Below are 21437 nucleotides of genomic sequence, written 5' to 3'. Positions count from 1 at the left end.
ATCTCAAACTGGGGTCTTCCTTGTTGCCGTGGATGACCGTGATGTCTTCTGTGCCTTTACTCTTTACTCTCCACGCAGCGTTGCGGCACCACCATCCTGGCCATTGGATCTCACAGTGGGTGTCATCTGCCCAATCCACTGGAGCTGACTTCACATGCTGGGACAAGCATGTCCCTAACTCACTGGAATATGAGGCCACCGGCCACCCTCACCTGGTTTAGGCCGCCTCTGGAAGCGGTGTACTCAGGTGTGGCTGCTGTCGCACGCAAACCGCTATTTGGAGCCACAGGTGAGAGTTCAGTATCCAGTGGAGACCAAAGGCAAGTGAGCTACCCCAGAATATTCACGACATGTTCCTTCACCAGAGGAGCTACCCCTCCCTGGACACCCCTGCGTTTAAACAAATTTTGGTGAAACCAAACATGAAGTCACGGTACATTTGCATACCTGTGGTACACATAGTAACACCCGCAAAATGCTGGAGAAACTCAGCAGGTCAGGCAGCATCTACAGAGGAAAACAGTCGGCAACTCGGACCGAGACCCATTGTGTTTGTGATGTGCTACTTGTAGAAATGAGTTGCTAATATTTGCAAAGCCACTGTTGAAAGGCTTCATTATCTGATCTCCTCCTAGGATTAGCTTTGGCAAAAGAATGCTCCTCTCAAAGGAGGTCAGATATTTGAAGGAAGGAGAGAAACAGCTTGCATTTATAAAATGCACTTGATTGCAGAAAGGGAGCAATGAATATTATAAATAGGAATAGTTACTTTCACGGTACAAGGGTTTATTCGTTGAAAAGCATGTTTATTTATTTCTCTAGCAATGAAGTGTAGAGCAGGCCCTTCTTGCCCTTCGAGTTGTACCACCACAGTAACCTCCAACAACCCCAATTTAACCCTAACCTAAGCACAGGACAATTTACAATGACCAATTAACCTACCCGGTATGTCTTTGGATTATGGAAGAAAACTAGAGAACTTGGGGAAAACCCGCACATTCCATGTGGAGTATGTACAGACTCCCTACAGATGACACTGGAATTGAACTTTGAACTCTGACACCCCGAGCTGCAATAGCATTGTGCTAACCGCTCGGCTACCATGGAGACGCTCGGCCACCCATTTTAAGCCAAAATATTGAGAGATGATCACATGTTGGGGAGAGTCGTACAGAGAAATTATTTAATCTGATGAAAATAAAAAAAATTACTTGCGGTTTTCATTTTAATTCTTTTCAGTGATTTTTTTTGTGATTACTTTTTGTTATACAGATCTCAGAATCAGAAATAGGTTTAATATCACTGGTATATGTCTTGAAATTGTTGACTTCGCGGCAGTGGTACAATGTGATACATAATAACAGTGAAAAACTGTAAGTATATACATAAAATAGTAAAATAAATAAGTAGTGCAAAAATAGAAATAAAAAAAGCAGTGAGGTAGTGTTCATCAGTTCAATGTGCATTCAGAAATCAGATAGCAGAGGGGAAGAAGCTGTTCCTAAATCGTTGACTGTGTGGCTTCAGGCTCCTGCACCTCCTTTCTGATAGTAGCAATGAAAACAGAGCATGTCCTGGGTGAGAGGGGTCCTTAATGACAGATGCCACCTTTCTGAGGGTCCTTGATGATAAGCTGGATACTACAGAGGCTAGTGGCCATGATGGAGCTGACTAAGTTTACAATTCTCTGCAGCTTAATTCGATCCTGTGCAGCCAGTTAGATTGCTCTCCATGGTACATCCGTAGAAGTTAATATTCCACCTTATTTTAAGCTCCAACATTGCCGATTTACTCATGATCATTTCTCCTGTTAGGAATCATGTGTAAATTCTTAAATTCATTCTTTATAAGCCACCTTACAATCTGGAATCGACAGCTCATGTCAAGAGGCAAGGTAGTCACAAAGCTGCACTAAAACACTGGCACTGAACCACACCGATTCATAATCCTCAAATTCTCTTATTTAGTTGGATGTTCCATCAGTTTTGCCAGGAAGCCAACAGAAAAGTGGCACTGCCGAGATTTCCCACTAAAATCATACTTTACATGTGATAGGATTGATGTAAATGGAAAAACCTTGCATATCAAGTACATTGATTAAGTCTTTTGGCTGTGAAAGATACATAATGATGGGCAGTCTATGAGAGGGAGAAGGAGTAATGCTTTAACTAAAGGCTGCGCAAGATAATATCAGATATGTAGATAAATCAAAATGACACACATAATTAAGTTGGATTGCTAAAGTGTCCAGATTAATATAGGTTAACAAGGCAAAGTTGTCAAGCTGCAAAAAAAAAATCCCATTACCAGTTAGAAGCAACTCACAGAGTTTATTTATAAGCCTTAAAGCATAGGGAGGTGAACCAAACTGAATCCCCCGGAGGTGAATACTATGGAAATGTTTAAGGGAATGCTAGACGTTTGAAGAAGTAATGGATATTTGCAGGGTATTATTTTTGTGAGTTTTCAGGGTAATTAATTGAACTCAACTGCATTAAAATCAGTGGCACTAAATGGTCAGTGATGAATGGTGTCATAGAGTAATATAGCAAGGAAGAGCCGAGGGCTTTGGGCAGCTGAATAATACTGAACCCCAGTTTGCCAATGGCCTTAGAGTGTTATGTTCTATCAAAGTCACTTTTTGCATATAGATATGGGAATTTATTTTTAATTAAGCTGTACCACGTGCATTGTAAATATCTGCTTTGATCGAACTGGAGTAGCACCGCAAATCTCATTTTCTTGAGCAGTGACAATAAAGTTCGATTCTATTCAGCCCATCTGAACTTCTCCCATTTGCTTGCACTGGGGCCATAACCTACTAAATTTTTCCTATCATGTATTTTCTAAAGGGTGTTAATGTACCCACATTTAACATTTCCTTTGGCAGCTTGTTCCATATAACTACCACCCTCTGTGTGAAAAATTTACCTTGGGCTTTCTTTCCCTTTTTATCTTTAAAGCATATCCTCTCACTGTGGACTCCCTTACCCTGGGAAAATGACAGTGAATATTCAACTTATCTATTCTCCCTCATATTTTATATATCTTTATAATGCCACTCCTCAGACTCCTATGCTCCAGAGAAATAAACCACAGCCTATCCAGCCTCTCCAGTCCTTGCATCGTCCTTGTGAGTCTTTTCTGCACCTTTTCCAGCGTAAAGACACCCTTCCTATAGCTAAGCGAACCGATCTGTGCACAATAATCCAAATGCAGTCTCATCAGCGTCTCGTCGGCTTGAACATGATGTCCCAACTCATGTACTCAATGGTCCACCCGATGAGACAAGCATGCTAAATGCCTTCTCCCCCACCCTCCCTACCCGTGTCACCACTTCCAGAGAACTATGTACTTGTATCTTTGGGTCTCTCTCTGTTCTACAACACTCAAATCAGAGCCCTGCTATTTATGTGTAAGCCCTGTCTTGGTTTAACTTCCCAAAATGCAAAATTTCATGCTTTTCAAGTTAAATTCCATCAGCCATTCCTTTGCCCCCACCTCCCGTCGATCAAATTCAATTGTGATCTTCGAAACGTCTGTTTCAATAGGTTCAGTAGGTACATTTAGTGTCAGATGAATGTATACAATATACATCCTAAAATTCTTTTTCTTCGCAGATGTCCGCAAAAACAGAGGAGTGCCCCAAAGAATGAATGATAGTTAAACGTTAGAAACACAAAGCCACCACCCCCAGCTCACCCCTCCCACGCACAAGCAACAGCAAGGCAATGACCCCTCTCCCTCCTCCCCCAATGATGTCGTTTATTGCCCATCTCAAATTGCTCGGGAACTTAGGGGCTAGTTAAAAGTCAACTACATGAGTGGGTCTGGAGCCAGATGAGGTCATGATGGCAGATTTCCTTCCCTGTTACACACTAGTAAACCTGATGGATTGTTACAATAACCTGATTTTAAACCACGCTCTTAATATTGTGTTCATTTCTAGTCATCTCATTATAGGAAGGATGTGGAAGATTTAGAGAGGATACAGAAGAGATTTACCAGGATGTTCCCTGGATTATAGAGCATGCCTTATGAGGATTCATTTGATGGAATGATATCCCATGTGTATAAACTTAATTTTCTTAGGGCCGGAGAGACTGCCAGGTAACAAATTAAAATAAATTTCACCAAAGCACATTCCATGGCTGTTTACAAGAACGGCTAATAATTACACAAGATTCTCGTTAGATTATTGATTGCCATAGTTTGCATGGGAGAAGATTGCAAAGGGAACATTGAGCTTAACCTTCATTAAATCTACAAAATATGAATCACTGCAGAAAAAAAAGAATTTAAAACCAAAGAAAATGCAGCAGGCCATTCAGGGTCTTCATAAGACATTTATCAAACGCTCGGAATGGGAAATATATACTGTCTGACCTTTACGGGCTGGAAACTGGCAGGTTAATAGGGTATTTGAGCACAGTGGTTAAGTTACATGGCTAGGAGCCAAAGTTCTGGACCATTGATCTATGAAACCCGCTATAGAAGCTGTGGAATTTAAAATCGAATAACTAAACAAAATATATTAAATGTTTAAAAATAAGCTCCTATCAAGTTATTGTAACAATCCATCAGGTTTACTAGTGTGTAACAGGGAAGGAAATCTGCCATCATGACCTCATCGGGCTCCAGACCCACTCACACACTTGACTTTTAACTGGCCCGTAAGTTCCTGTGCATTTTGAGACGGGCAATAAACAGCATCATTGCCAGCAGCATCCACATCATATAAATAAATGAATAAATAATAAAAGAGGTCCACACACAAATCGCTGGAGGAACTCAGCAGGCCAGACAGCATCTATGGAAAAGAGTCAACAGTGGACTTTATGGTCAGGGCTGAGAAGGAAGAGAGTGGAATGTTGAATCAGGTTCACAGCTCTGGCAAGTGAGGCAGGAAATGTACTGACTTCGAACGGTTATATTAATCTTTATTTACAAACAGTAAAAATTCAACCAAACATTCATGTTCCCCAAGTAGCAGACAATACATGGCTGAATATTCAACAAATTTACGCACATTCTACAAACATACTTAGTTATAAGTGCTCACTGTTCACACCTTCCCAATGGCCTCACCTTAAACAAAGGAAGAAGAGAGCAAGCCCCTTCCACGGGCTACTTTATATACCCAGGGTATTTGAAACTGGACACCAGACATCTACAGTATCCAATGGGAAAGGCAGCTGCAGCTTCTAAACTAACCAATCACAACGGAGCGACCTTCAACAAGCAGAATAAGGCTCGCCCCCAGAGGACAGGGGAAGATAAAAAGGTGGGGGAGGGGAAGAAGACTAGCTGGAAGATGACAGGTGAAGCCAGGTGGGTGGGAAAGCTCAAGAGCTGATAGGACAGGAGGGTGGACCATAGAGGAAAGCGAAGGAGGAGGGGACCCAGAGGGAAGTAACAGGCCGGTGAAAAGAAGTGAAAGGTCAGAGTGGGGAATAGAGGGGAGGGTGGGGGAATTTGTTTACCGGAAGGAGAAATCGATACTCGTGCCACCAAGTTGGAGGGTCGACAGACTGAATATTGCTCCTCCACCCTGAGGGTGGCCTCATCTTGGCACAAGAGGAGACCATGGATCAAAGTGCATCGGATGAGGAATGGGAATGGGAATTAAAATGTTTGGCCTCTGGGAAGCCCTACCTCTGGCGGTTGGTGTGGAGGTGCTCAACGAAGCTGTTCCCCAGTTTATGAAAGGTCTGACAGCTATTGAGGAGGCTGCGTCGGGAACACTGGACACAATAGGTGACTCCAGCAGATTCGCAGGTGAAGTGTTGCCTTACCTGGAAGATCTGAACGGAGGTGAGGGAGGAGGTGTATGGGCAGGTGTAGCACTTAGGCCACTTGCAGGGGTAAGTGGCTGGATGGAGATTCGTGGGGAGGGACGAATGGACAAGGGAATTGGGGGGTGCAATACCTGCAGAAAGCAGAGAGTGGGGGCAGTTTCTTTGTTTCGACTGTATTAACTAACTTCAGCCAGTATGGTATAGTAGTTTGGAGTTCTACCAAACGACAAAAGCAGAATGCAGGAACAGGTAACTTTCCTCCTGATGAGCACATGTACATAAATCCTTAAATAAGACCATAAGATATAGGAGCAGAATTGGGCCATTCAGCTCATTGATGCCAAACATTTTGTCATAGTTCCACCTTTCAATTAATGGGCCATGTAAATGTCCTGCCAGCCACCTTTGCAAGAATCTCCATTTCAGTCCACAGAATCATGCCACACCAATTTGGGAATTGTTTGGGAACGTAAGGAGAAAAGAAAAGTATACATGTTGTAAGTATTCTTAGTTTATATAATATAATATTAAATCTGGATTTTGGACTCATGAACTAACTTTCACACTCTCCACTTCAAGATTCGTTATGTTCAAAGATGTTGATCTGCACACCACTGTTATTGGAGTTTCTGCCACTTTCCTGTCAGTTTGAGCCAGACTGGCTATTTTCCTCTGTTGTCTTTTATTTAGATGGCATTTTTGCCCACAGAATTGCCACTTACTGGATGTTTTCTTCTGTTTGTCATACTATTCTCTAGACACTATTGTGCATGAAAATCTCAGGAGAGCCACCACCTCTGGGACCAACAATCATCCCGCAGTCAAAGTCACTTAGATCACATTTCTTTCCCATTCGGATGCTTGGATCGGAACAACATGTCTGCATGCTTTTACACATTAAGCTGCTGCCACATGATTAGATACTTGCATTACTGAACAGGTGTACATCTCTGAGTGTAAGTATGATAGTTTCAGAGAAAGTGTAGTGCAGGAAGACAAACAAAGTGCAGGGGCCATGATGAGGTAGACTCACAATTCAAGAATTCATCCTATTCAATAAAAGGTCCGTTCAAAAGTCTTACAACTATGGAACTGAAGCTGTCCTTGAGTCTGGTGGTGTGCTTTCGGCAGTATCAGACTGAGTTACATGGAGCACTCTCAAGATGCTGGTTGACTCAGCAGGTCAGGCAGCATCCGTGGAAATGAGCAAGCAGTCAACGTTTTAGGCTGAGACCATTCCTCAAGATGGGAAAGGAAGGGGCAAGTCAGCAAAATTTAAAAAAAAGGTAAAAAGGAGGAGAAGGAGGATGGCTAGAAAGTGATTCGAGATGACAGGGAGGTGGGAAAGGTACCGAGCTGAAGGAATCTGATGGGAGAGGAGAGTGGACCACAGGAGAAAGGCAAGGAGAAGGGCAGTTTGAACCTACTCACGCAAGGCAAGAAGGCTGCCAACTGAGAAACATCAGATGCTGTTAAAAAAAAACCCTAAACTAAATTTTGTTTGTGTAATGCAACTTACCTTTTAATTCTACATAGTCATGAATAATTAAGGGTTGAAGTGAGCTGACTGACAGCCAATAGGAACTGTTCAGTTCCATTCCACACCTCGCTGAACATATATAGATGTCCAAGAGAAGCTGGTGAACTCCAGCTCTGCCAGTGGGGACCTCAGAACCCAGCAACTGTGTACTGACACGCTAGAGAGAGAGCTTGCATGTAATTGATATCTGGTGCCTCAATCATATGGCAGGGAAGACAAACATACAAACAGAGACTCATTTTTATTTGAATAGTCACGTCACCGAGAGAGAGCGTAAGTAAGTGCTTAAATTATTTTACCTTATGTAAATTTTTAGAATTCTTTTCACGTTTGGCAATGTTATTATTAACCTTTAAATAACTTTTATTAAATTTTTATTCTTTATAAAGTGTTTTAAATTTATTTGAATAGTTTCATAAGTTCCCCTGACAATTATAGAAATTTAAAATAGTTCCAGCTTGCTTTTGAGAGTGCTAAGCTGGAGTCGAGGACTCAGAATGTAATTCCCAGGACCTGTTCACCACTGTACTTAACTTTCAGGTGTATAAGTTCTGCGTCACTTGACCCCTGCATCCAGAAAGGGCACACAGGGACAGTGGGCAAGGTCTGGAAATAAGTGACATCCAGTAGTATCTAACTCAAGGCTTCAAACTCCATAGCCTGCAATCTCTACTTTCTCTGGTCACTCTGCAACATTATTTCTGACCTGTTATGTACAGTGCTGTGCAAAAGTCTTAGGAATATAAACACATCTAGTTAGGGTGCCTGAGACTATTTTGGTAATTTCATGTATTGCACTGTACTGCTGCCACAAAAAAAACAAATTTCATGACACAGATGATAAATCTGATTCTGATATAGGTCTCTATTGTGGACTGACAGTGGGAAAGGGACAGAGAGGGGAATCGTGGTTTGGGAAAAGAGGAAGAGAGAGGGGAGGGAGCGGGAACCACCAAGTGGCATTCTGTAATGATCAATAACCCAATTTTTTGGAATCAAATTCTGCACCTGTGACAACCCCTGGAGCTCCTTATCTGCCAAGGTTCTCACACCCCTCACACACTGCTCCACTTCACTATTCCCAACATCCGATGCTCCTACCAGTTTTACAAACTTACTCTCCAGTCCTGTTGACAAATACAGTACTGCGCAGAAGTCTGAGGCACCCCAGCTATATATAAGTGTCTAAGACTTTTGCACCATTCCGTACACGCATTGAAGCAAATAATGTTGGTTGCCTGATTAACAACCAATAGGGATGTAAAGATTCCACACAGTTCTACGTCCAATCACAAGCAAGAGAAAATCTGCAGATGCTGGAAATCCAAGCAACGCACACTAAATGCTGGAGGAACTTTAGCAGGCCAGGCAGCATCTATGGAAAGGAGTATAGTCGACATTTCAGTCCCAGGCCCTTCATCAGGACTGGAGTAAAAAAGATGAGGAGACAGAGTTCGAAGGTGGGGGGGGGGGGGAGGAGGAAGCAACATGAGGTCATAGGTGAAACTGGGAGGGAGAGGAGTGAAGTGAAGAGCTGGGAAGTTTTTTTGTTGAAAGAGATACAGGGCTGGAGAAGGGGGAGTCTGATAGGAGAGGACAGAAGGCCATGGAAGAAAGAAAAGGGGGAGGAGAACCAGAGGGAGGTGATGGGTGGGCAAGGACATAATGTGAGAGAGGGAAAGGGGAATGGGGAATGGTGAGGGAGGGGTGGGAGGGCATTACCACAGATCTACGTGCTGCATTATGAACCTTCTGGACGTGACAAGCACAACTGTGCCATGCTTAAATTAGTCATCAATTCATAGTCATAGAACACAGAAGCAGGCCCTTCTGATCAATTTGAATAAGGTGCCCACCTAAGCTTGTCTCATTTGCCAGCGTTTGGCCCACATTTATCTAAACCTTTCTGATGTCACTTAAATGTCACTATGTTACCTACCTCAACTACAATCTCTGGCAGCTTATTCCATATACGCACATACAACTCTCTGTGTGAAAAAGTTAAGTGTCAGATCACTTTTAAGTCTGCATTGACAGGAAGCAACTTTATGCCTTTTTATTACTCTTCTTGGACTAAGGAATGCCTGGTTCTTTTGAGAGAAAGGGAATATCTTGATCTGGTTAAATATGTTCAAAATTGCTTCAATAATTATGTGCAAGGAAACTGTCTCTCCAGTTCACCAAAATTCAAATTTCAATTTTGTCTGCTATTCAGGATCAAATCTCTGCGATGTTAGGTTTTGAGTTGATGGGTAAATCTCAGAACCCAGTGGATGCCGACATAGAAAATACAAATGGACAGCGAGGAACGTCTGTCATAAGAGAGCTACTTCTGTAGTAAGGGAGTGACCGAAACTGTGATGTATTGGGCATAAAATCTATTATCAGGACAGCAATTCATGCTGGAGAACTCTCTTCACACGATTGACAGGAGCGTGTCAGGAAATGTTGAGGAAAATATAAAGAGGAGAGCAATTGAGGCCAGGAATTGAAATCAATAATCTATTTCAACAAAAATGTTGCTAATGGTTGTGTCACTGTATTGTTTGATCTAAAAATGTGTTATCTGTCTATAGACTGAGCAATACTTAGAGCAGTCAGTTGTTACTCTGCCTTCAAATCATTCTATTCCTCCATTCCCTCAAAAACCAATCCTCACACTGGCTGTTTTTGTGTAAATATGTAAATATGTCATGGAATATAACACTATACATTGGTGTGCCTTTTGGTTAAACCTGAATAATATACGCACACTTATTTGGAAGCTCCTAGTGCCCTGCACTTAATATTGTGGTTCAAATTTTCAGCATTCCCAAAATACTAAACAATTGAGAACAAGAAACCTCTTAATCCCAGATACAAATTGACACTGGTAAAAGAAACCAGCCAAGTCCATCACAGCCAAAGCCCTCCCACACCCCACCACACTCCCCCACCATTATGTATATCTACCTGGAGCACCGTCTGAAGTAAACAGCATCCAACAAAGTTCGAGGTATTCATGCAGTGTACAAATCTGAGATTCATCCGCTTGCAGGCAGTCACAAAACAAAGAAACACAATAGAGCCCGTTTAAAGAACAGCTGCACACAACAAGACCGTCCGATGTGTGGGAAAAGAAGAACAAGTCACGCAAACAATAAAAAGTTAACAAATAACATTAACTGCAAAGTCCCTGAAAGTGAGTCTGGAGCTATGGAGCTGTGGAGGCAACTGAAGTCGGTCCAGGAGCCTGATGGCTGCAGAGCACTTGATCATCAAAGACCTGCACCATCCAGGCCTTGCTCTCTCCTCACCACTACCATTGGGCAGGAGGTACAGAAGCCTTAGGTCCCACACCATTAGATTCCGAAACAGTTTTTTTCCTAAAACCATCAGGCTTCTAGATGAGTTTGGATAGCTTCACTCACCACAACTCTGAACTAATTCAACAACCTACAGACTCACATTCATGGGCTCTTTTCAACTCATGTTCTCAGTATTAAAGCTTATGTTCTCAGTATCATTTATATTCGCACAGTTCATATTTCTCTGCACATTGGTTTTTGTCTGTTTTTGATTATACACATTTTTTCATAAATTATATTGTATGATTTTATTTTTCCTTTCGATGCCTGCAAAATTTTAATTTCCAGGTAACGTATACGCACCCTGATAATAAATTCATTTTGAACATTGAACTACGAATTGTTCGATGAAAATGTGATCGTGCCTTTTGCAGGGTTCTGGAAAACCTCAGGGTTCACAAGGTGAAATGAAGAGCACCGCAGACCACCGAAGCTCCCAACCGCAGGCTCAGTGAGCACGTGTGCGAGTGCTGCCAGCTCGGAAGAAAGAGGAAGGAGAACCACAGACGGCAGTAAACACCTTAGCCCAGCAGCGTCACTTTTAAAGCTGCAGCAATTGATGCTAGAGTACAGGCAAAGCAAGGTAGGCAGCGTTCAAAGTGCAAGTTGCAGGAGGGGTGAATAACTTTGACATTGTTTTAGTTAGTGGGAAAAGAAATCGAATGCTATCTCAAGTATAAGCAGACTTCATTTGCAAACAGGACACTGATCACACATCATTATATGGTGAGGATGGAGATGCTATTAATGGTTAATAATATTGAGATGGGAGGTAAAATTGACAATGCATAGGCATTGATTATTTCAGTGAGGAAACAGATAAAGATTAGCTTTATTTGCCACATGTACAATCAAATAGCGAAACATACAGGGAAATGTGTCGTTTTGCGTTAAATTAAATCAGTGAGGATTGTGCTAGGCAGCCTGAAAATGTTGCCAGGCTTGGAGCACCGACATAGCATGCCCACAACTCACTAACCCTAACCCAGCATCTTTGGAATGTGGGAGGAAGGTGCAGCACCCAGAGGAAATACACGAGGTCATGGGGAGAACGTACAAGCTCCTTACAAACAGCGGCGGAAATTGAACCTCCACTGCTCGTGCTGTAATAGTGGCACACTAGCTGCTACACTACCACGCCACCCAGAGAAAGTGGTTTGACTTACAGAAATTTTCCAAGGGAGAGGGTGCTAGAGGGAAAGAGATTTAAAGGAGACATCGGAGGCAGCTTCGTCACACAAAGGGTGGTGTGTATTTGGAATGAGCTGCCAGAACAGTGATTGAGGCCGGACATTCGCAACATATAAAGACTAGGAAAAGTTTAGCAGGCTACAGGCCAAAAGCAGGCACATGGATCTATCTTGCTCGGCAATGCTGGTGGCATGGATGAGTTGGGATAAAGGGCCTGTTTCCATGCTGTAAGACTCCATAACTCTAAATTCAGATATGAAGTGTGTTACATATTTACTAACATAGTACAGAAGTTGGAAGAATATTTTGATCTACAGCAGCTTGAGATAATGGCGAGTGATAAATGTGGCACAGGCAAGCACAAGCTCAGGGAACTGGTTACATCTTCATGCTGATTGACCTATCAAAGTATTGCAACTTTAGAGACTCTTCGTACCATTCACTATGTAGCATGAATGCTGGGTGCAATAAATCTTACGTTTAACGTGGCATGGAAATACAACTTTCATTGAGGTGACAGCCAAAGTTGCGAAACAATTCTGTCCTCTGCCACAAATGTAACGAAAGTCTTCAGTGAAAGGACAACTCTCAGAGCTTTGTTCAGAATCGGGTTTAATATCACCAGCAGATGTCGTGGAATTTGTCGTTATCCGGCAGCAATGCATTGCAATACACAATAATAAAAAACTGCAGATTACAGTAAGTGTATATATATATATATATTTAAAAAGTAAAATATATGTAAGTAAAAAGATAAAGTTAAACAAATAAATAAATAGTCGATAAAGAAAGAATAAAAAGTAGTGATTTAGTGTTTATGTCCATTTAGAAATCTGATGGCAGAGGGGAAGAAGCTGTTCCTGAATTGTTGAGTGTGTGCATTCAGGCTCCTATACCTCCTCCAGAGAGTAGCTATCAGAAGAGGGCATGTCCTGGGTGCTGGGGTTCCTTCATGACGGATGCTGCTGTTCTGAGGCATCGCTCCTTGAAGATAGATAGATAGATAGATAGATACTTTATTCATCCCCATGGGGAAATTCAACTTTTTTCCAATGTCCCATTCACTTGTTGTAGCAAAACTAATTACATACAATACTTAACTCAGTAAAAAAATATGATATGCATCTAAATCACTATCTCAAAAAGCATTAATAATAGCTTTTAAAAAGTTCTTAAGTCCTGGCGGTAGAATTGTAAAGCCTAATGTCCTAATTGTAAAGATGTCCTGGATGCTTGTGAACCTACTGCCCAGGATGGAGCTGACTGAGTTTACAACTTTCCGGCAGCTTTTGCAGAAGCCTGCAAGTGGTGTGAGGCAGTGTTGTAGTTGTATTGGAAGCCATTTGTTGATCCCATTATTCTTTCGAAGAGTCCAAAGCAAAAAACTAGCAGCAGCCTGGTGAAGGGTCTCAGCCTGAAACATCAACTGTTTCTGCTCCTCCGTCGATGCTGCCCAACCTGCCGAGTTCCTCCTGCATTTCTCATGTGTCACTCTGGATATTCAGCACCTGCAGAATCATTTGTGTTCGGAATTCTGAAGCTGTTTCGAACACAACACCAGAACTGAGAGCACTATCTGACCTTTAGATTCAAGATAGTTTGTTGTTATTCTTCAGTACTCGAATGTCAAGGAGAACAAAATGATTGTTACTCTGGATCCAATGCAGCACAAAAACCACAACAAATATAAATATAAAAGCAATCCTATAAAACCCATGTACACGTAACTATCGTAAGCTTACACTCCGTTGCCATTGTTGCCAAGTAACTCCTGTACCTAATAAAGTGGCCACTGGGTGGGTTTTTGATCATGATCTTCTGCCGCTTCAACATCAACATGTTGTGCATTCAGAGACACCAAAGGCTGTTTTTACAAGAAAACCCGTGGAGGTCAGCAGTTTCTGAGATGCTCAAAACCCTGTCTGGTACTAACAACTTTTCCACGGTCAAAATCACTTAGATCACACTTCTTCCCCAATCTGATGCTTGGTCTGAACAACAACTGAACCTCTTGGCCATGACTGCATGCTTTTATGCACTGAGCTGCTGCCACGTGATTGGCTGATTGGATATTTGCATTAGCCAACAGATGTACCCAATAAAGCGGTCACTGAGTGTGGACTGTTACTATGACCATAGAGTGCCTTTAAGAAGTTAAAAGGAGGAACCTGCCCAGCCACTGCAGACTATACGGTACTTTGTACTGAAACCATACTATAATCATAGTGAGACAATACAATTTTCTGGTCACCGTCCTGACTGATGGCAAGTCACTTGTGATATAGATCAACACTGCTGCAGCCTGTCCTATTATGAATAAGGACACTTGTAACAAGTAGCTCAGACTACTGAACTTGGTGAGCAGCAAGATGAGTTGCAAAACTTATTCTGGCTATTCGAGGAATGGATCTGGGGCTCAGGCTGTTTCAGAATGTTATTGCCTTGCTTCTATCATTTGCAAGATTTGTGTTTTTCTTTCCTCTTTCTCTGCGCAGTAGCTTTTAGTCTTTTTTTAAATTATTTTTTTGCTCAGCATAACAAAACTTTCAATTTCCAAATACATTTACATTTCTTCCCCTCACAGATATCAGCTATCAGAACACTTCCATCAAAATACTGTGATAGGACTGCTGAACGGATCCTGACCCGGATCTGGGCCGTACCTTCCAAATATCCAGACCTGACTTGCACTACCTTACTTTCCCTTTTCTATTTTCTAATTATGATTTATAATTTAAATTTTTATTATATTTACTTCGATCTTTACTTCAGGGAGCGCGGAGCGCAGAAACAAATATCACTGTGATGATTGTACACTCTAGTATCAATTGTTTGGTGACAATAAAATAAAGTAAGTAAAGTAAATATAGACATCACCACAACGTCCTACACAAAAGCCCCTATAATTATAGCAGACAGGTTTACATCTACATACTGCTAAAAAAGGTTGCCATGTTTTATGAGAACTACCGTAGATTCCGGACTACAGAGCGCACCTGATTAAAAGCCGCTGGCTCTAATTTTAGAAATAAAATCAATTTTTTAATTGTAAAGGCCGCACCGGATTTTCGGCCGCAGGTGTCCCACGTTGTAATATGAGATATTTACACAGAAAGATATTACACGTGAGGATTTTTTTAACTTTTAATTAAATCCATATGGTAACAAAAACAAATACATATTGCAAATGCTTTTTTTCGAACCGTGCCCGTAACGCGGCTACTTTTAAATATACGTTGCGTATACTTCTTTACTGAACAACATTCCAATATCTCCTAACGACTGGTAAAAAATATATATACTGCAGCCTACCAGGAAAAGTTATTGATCACCTTTAACTTAAAAGCAGCGTTCGCTCAGATCCAAAGCCGCTCGCGTAATGCGCTCCCTCCCTCCATCCCGTTTCATCGCAAACCGGCATTTTCCCACAAGACACCGCGAAACCGGGTGTGACGTCATAGCATCCCGCGATGTAGTACAGAAAACAAATATAGTTAAAACTCTTCTAACTTTAACTAGAAAATGAATTACTAAGCGAAAATATTATAAACTAAGTAACTGCCATAAGGCAGCACAATGCTTCGAGTGTTTTCCATGTTGATGAGGGTGAGTACAAATGACTGATTTACAATAATTTAATTGTGAAAGTGAGCTTGATTTATCGTACAATTTCATTGGACCTCTGTGAACTACTCATCAATTTTATTGGTCTACTGTTATGAGGCAAAATGTTTACGAGGCGGCATGAAAAAAATCATGTATTAGCCGCTCCGGATTAAAGGCCGCAAAGTTCAAAGCTGTTCAAAATGTGGGAAAAAAGTAGCGGCTTAAAATCCGGAATCTACGGTATTTGTTTCTGAGTGTACCATACATGTCAAAAAGTCCAAAGGAACGTGTTCCATGATTAATTTATGCCAACCAAAAAGTCCAGGGGCCTTATCAGATATCCAACAAAGTAAAATGTTCTTCCCTGCGCAAAAAGTCAGGACGTTAAAAAGTTTTTTTCTGATGTGCATTAATAATACGACCGCTGGGTAAGCCTATGAGAAAAGACACTGGGTCCAGTTCAAGCACCATCTTCAGAAACTTTTCCATTTCACCTAAAATATCACTCCAGTATGCCTGAAGTTTGGGACAAGTCCAAAAACAGTGGGTGAAAGTTCCAGTATTTACTTTACATTTAGAACACATTGGAGAAACCCCCGTCTTAAATTTTGAGAGACGATCTGGAGTCAGACGGGCTCTATGCAGAATTTTGAGTTGCAATGCTTTAGTTCTATTACAAACTGAAATTTTCTTTGCATGATCACAGATGTCTTCTCATGTTTCAGCTGTAATTTCTACTCCCAGCTCTCCCTCCCAGACCCTTCCCAGCTGCTCAACCTCCCCACAAGAATATTCTCTCAAGATGCTGTAAAAGTACTAATGGAGACTTCACCCTTAGAAAAAAACACCCTCTTTTCTATGCCAGAACTATAGAAATCAGTTAACAATGATGTTTTTCTCTGTAAATAATCTCTTATCTGAAAGAAACAAAAAAGATCCTTGTTGGGTATGTTAAATTTCTGTACTATTTGACAGTCTTTGTGTTTCTTGCTTTGTGGCTGCCTGTAAGCAGATAAATCTCAAGGTACATAATTTATACGATCTTTGATAATGAATGTGTTTTGAATCTTTTGAACCTTTGAAGGTTTTGGGACAGATGCAATGCAAGGTATGCTATTATAGTTATCTTATCAAACATCTGACTGTTGGGCAAGGATTGGACTGATAAAACTTGAAGCTCAGTTGAAAGGTTGCTCTCAGTATTCACACAGGATTATCAAAATCATCTTCAGAGAGACTGTCCAAATATGTTAACATCTTCAAAGATGCCTATAAAGAATCATCGGATGAATATATTTGGATTAAGCCATGTGTCAAATCATATTACTGCAAAGCATAACCAGTTCCTTATTCCCTTGAGATCCAAGTGGAGGATGAATACAAGTTTTGCATCTTCAGGGAGCGGTGTCTCAGAAAGGCAGCGTCCATTATTAAAGACCTCTCGCACTCAGGGCATACCCTTTTCTCACTGTTACCATCGGGTAGGAGGTACAGAAGCCTGAAGGCACACACTCAGCGATTCAGGAACAGCTTCTTCCCCTCTGCCATCCGATTCCTAAATGGACATTGAAGCTTTGGACACTACTTCACTTTTAAAAATATACAGTATATCTGTTTTCTGCACATTTTAAATAACCTATTCAATATATGTAATTGTTTTACTTGTTTATTTATTATTATGTTTTATTTTATTTATTATTATTTTTTCTCTCTCTGCTAGATTAGGTATTGCATTGAACTGCTGCTGCTAAGTTAACAAATTTCATGGCAGATGCCGGTGATAATAAATCTGATTCTAATTCTGATTCTGAAGTAGCAGGAATAAAAATGTGTTTGGGTTGTGGTTGGGCATCTGGCTGGGCTGTGGTTTTATTGAAGTCAGATAACGCAGTGCTGTCCACTGCTTGTGCTAACAAGCTTGTGCTGTCCCTGGTCTATTCCAGTCTAGCACTGTGGCCACACTTATACATTGCAACAACACAACACCATCACCAGGACCACCATCAGGAACAGCTATTACCCTTCAACCGTCATACCCCTGAACCAGCTTAGATACCTTAACTCACCTCAACACTGAACTGATTCCACAACCTATCGACTCACTTTCAAGGGCTCTACAACTCATGCTCTTAGTATCATTTATTTATTTATGTATTTGTTTATCTACCTACCTACCTATTTATTTATTTGTTTGTTTTTTATTATTGTATTTATTTAGTTGTTTTTCAGTCTTTGTGTGCAGTTTTTCATTGATTCTGTTGTATTTCTTTGTTCTGCTTCGATGCCTGCAAGAAAATGAATCTCAGGGTCGTATGTGGTGACAAATACAGAAACATAGAGAACCACTGAAAACCTACAGCACAATACCGGCCCTTTGGCCCAGAAAACTGTGCCGAATATTTCCTTACCTTAGAAATTATCTAGAGATACCCATAGCCCTCTATTTTTCTGAGCTCCATGTACCTGTCCAGGAGTCTCTTAAAAGACCCTATCGTATCCGCCTCCATCACCGTCGCTGGCAGCCCATTCCACGCGCTCATTACTCTCTGTAAAAAAATTATCCCTGACGTCTCCTCTGTACCTACTTCCAAACACCTGAAAAACTGTGCCCTCTTGTGCTAGCCATTTCAGCCCTGGGAAAAAGCCTCTGACTATCCACACGATCAATGCCTCTCATCATCTCATGCACCTCTATCAGGTCACCTCTCATCCTCTGTCGCTCTAAGCTCACTCAGCCTATTCTGATAAGGTATGCTCCCCAATCCAGGCAACATTCTTGAAAATCTCCTCTGCACCCTTTCTATGGTTTCCACATCCTTCCTGTAGTGAAGTGACCAGAACTGAGCACAGTACTCCAAGTGGGGTCTGACCAGGGTCCTATATAGCTGCAACATTACCCCTTGGCTCCTAAATTCAATTCCATGATTGATGAAGGCCAATACACCGTATACTTTCTTAACCACTATGTACTTTGATAATAATTTACTTCAAACCTTGAACTTTGAATTTTTAACATCCTCCCATTCACATCCCTTTCCCAAAAAGTGGAACAATGGACAGGAATCAACTGAGCAACAGGCGGTGGAAACTCAGGTTCAACACAAACACAATCCCAATGACCTTCTCACAGCTTGCCCTGGCGAGCAGAAACACTTAGACACAATTGGAAAATATGAAAACTTCGAGGATAGGTTCCAAGAACCTACCCAGGGCTGGCGTAAAGGTAAGACAGCAGATACCACTTTATTAGGTACACCTCTACAACTGCTCATTAACTCATTAATTCAAGTACAGGTTTCCCCCGCTATCTGAAAGCAGAACATTCCTATGAAACAGTTCGTAAGCTGAAGTGGTGTAAAGTGAAGAAGCAATTCCCATTAATTTATATGGGAAAAAATTTTGAGCATTTCCAGACCCGAAAAATAACCTACCAAATCATACCAAGTAACTCATAAAACCTAAAATAACACTAACATATAGTAAAAGCAGGAATGATATGATAAATACACAGCCTATATAAAGTAGAAATAATGTATGTACAGTGTAGTTTCACTTACCAGAATCGGGAAGACAGCAAGCACACTGGAAGGTTCACACATTTTTCTATCATACAGTTCTTTGTAAGCACTCAAAAATCCTGCAAACCTGCCCTAAACCTACGTGCCCTTTCAAAATTAAAGTCATACTTTTCTGCAATCATTGCAGCACTGTCAATCGTAGCGAAAATCTCACGCAGTTCAAAGCTCTATAACGGCTGAATGCTATTTTCGCTTTTCACCACTCTCACCGCTCAGGGTGCATGCTGCCTCTATAACGGCTCGCTGCAAGACAAACACTGAACGCTATTTTCACTTTTCGCTTTTTTTCGTATAAGTGAAAATCCTTTTCGGATTTCTTTCCCTTAGCGAAAACAGGTACTAAAGTAGGCCTTTTGTAAAAGCGAAGTGGCGTAAAGCAAACTTTCGTAAAGTGAAAGTTTTAGATACCTGTATCTAATCAGCCAATTATGCTGCAGCAATTCAGTTTAGAAAAGCATGTCGTCATGGCCAAGAGGTTCGGTTGTTGCTCAGAGCAAATGTCAGGATGGGGGAATAAATGTGAACTAAATTACTTTGACTGTGAAATGATTGCTGGTGCCACACAGAGTGGTTTGGTTATCTCAGAAACTGCTGATCATGCACACCATGCACATCAGTCTTAATATTTTACAGAGAACGGCTTGAAAAACAAAAAACAATTCCAGTCAGTGGCAATTCTGGGTGAGAACACCTTGTTAATGAGAGAAGTCAGAGGAGAACGGCCAGACTGGTTCAAGCTGATTGAAGATGACAATAACTCAAGCAACCACACGTTACAGCAGTGGTGTGCAGAAGAGCATCAAACCTTGTAGAGAATACAGCAGCAGAAGACCATGAACATACAGAAATTCGCTCAGTGACCACTTTATTACATACTCCTGTACCTAATAAAGTAGGCACTGAGTTTATATCTGACCCATGAGTTTAGAATATTATGGAACAGCCTGGACTAGTGAGCTCCTGGACAATGTGACTTGTGCCTGTGTCCGATTCCCACCGTGATGTGTACTGGTGTGCTGCATTGCATTGTGCAGACAAGTGTGTTGTTGATGAAGAATATCTTTTTCCAGATTGCCACGACTTCGAAGCACAGGATCAAGAATCAAAGATCAACTTTATTCAGCACATAGATTTACATGTGTTAGGAATTTGCGGCGGTGTTTTGGTCAGGGCACAATATGAAACAAAAAACAACTCTCAACAATTATAAAGAATGAAGAACTATCTAAAAATGTTAGAGGTTAATGTACGGACATGGAATAAAATGTGCATAAATACATAAATACCAGCATGTATTTACAATGTAAACAGCATTATAAAAAATGCAACACCCACAAAATTCTGGAGGACTCAGCAGGTCAGGCAGCATCTATGGAAAAGAGTAAAGTGTCGACATTTTGGGGCAATTTTCTCATGTTTGTGATTATAAAGAATGATTTAAGTGTTTTCAGTTCAGTGTAGTAATGAGTAATAGACGGGGGGGTGGATTCTAACTAAAATGGTTGATCAGATTAACTGCCTTGGGAAATAAACTTTTATGATGGCATAAGTGTTTTGTTTTAATAGCCCTATGATAGAAGCAAACTTTTGGAAAAGGCAGTCTGCTGGGGGAGTCATGTCTTCAACGATATTCCTGTCCTTTCCTTTGTCCCGGACACATCAAGATCAGAATTAGTATCACTGGGATATGTCGTGAAATCTGTTAACTTTACGGCAACAGTATAATGCAATACATGATAAATAAATATAGAGAAAAAAACGGATTTACATTAAGTATGCATAAGTCTATTAAATAGTTAGATTAAAATAGTTAAATACAAAATAACAGAAATTTTAAAAATTAGTGAGGAAGTGGACATGTGTTCAATGTCCCTTCAGAAATTTGATGGCAGAGGAGAAAAGCTGCTCCTGAAATGCTGAGTGTGTGCCTTCAGGCGTCAAGCTCAGACAAGTCCTGCAGTAGACACAGTAGGTGGGATACAAGTTTTTGCAAAGCTTGATTTGCCATTGGTTTTGTGCAGCTGGACGTGGATGAAGAAAATCAGAGGTAGCTCACATGCAGCACGCATCGGGTCGTACACGATATCACTGTGCAGGTTTAAATCCACTCCAACAATCTTCCAAGCACCGCGGACAAAACTTTGCACAGCATTGACAAATCTATCCAACAAGTTAATCGTTGGATCGTGATAGATTGTGCAAAGAATGATCCATGAGTTTTGTAGGAAGTACTCAAGCAATTTCACTCACGGAACATGAAAGTGAAGTTGCCGGAGGTGGTGCATGTCAGTCTGGACATTGCTGCTAATGGACTGAAACCTGTTAAGGATAAGATTGATGTTATAAAGGCAAAGCAACAAGCGAATGTCACAGTTCC

The sequence above is a fragment of the Hemitrygon akajei genome, chromosome 16 (assembly GCF_048418815.1).
Source record: "Hemitrygon akajei chromosome 16, sHemAka1.3, whole genome shotgun sequence".
NCBI lineage: Eukaryota > Metazoa > Chordata > Chondrichthyes > Myliobatiformes > Dasyatidae > Hemitrygon > Hemitrygon akajei.
Note: the sequence above shows the minus strand (reverse complement) of the source record.